Source organism: Antrostomus carolinensis, unplaced genomic scaffold, assembly GCF_000700745.2.
Source record: "Antrostomus carolinensis isolate BGI_N321 unplaced genomic scaffold, ASM70074v2 scaffold6020, whole genome shotgun sequence".
In the NCBI taxonomy this organism is placed as follows: domain Eukaryota; kingdom Metazoa; phylum Chordata; class Aves; order Caprimulgiformes; family Caprimulgidae; genus Antrostomus; species Antrostomus carolinensis.
The window spans coordinates 20511-20893 of record NW_010290433.1 but is presented as its reverse complement, the minus strand read 5'-3'; positions in this window follow the sequence as shown (position 1 = coordinate 20893).

Sequence of the window (383 nt, the reverse complement as noted above, 5' to 3'; positions counted from 1 at the left end):
CTGGCAGCGCGGTGACGATTTCTCCTCAGTACCAGTTAACGGGAAATAAGGCCTGAAGAGCTGAAAACGCCAGTCTGTTTTATGCACCAGGAAGCAGGCTGCACCGAGCCAGTAGTGAATGAACATTTCCAAGGGCACACAATCACAGTCCCTTCTGGTCCCGCGTGTTCTATGGGATTTGTCCCTCCAGCCCCCAAAAGCAGTTGTGAGGGCAGCGTCTTTTCAATTCTGGCCTCTAAATATAAAGCTTTAGTGCTATGGCAAGTCTAAATTACAAATTTAACATCCAGTTTTCAAATCCTGATCTGATTAATGTTTATAAATATCTAAAGAGAGAGTGGCTAAAGGAAGGGGGCGGGCCCTTCTCCTTTGCACCCAAACAC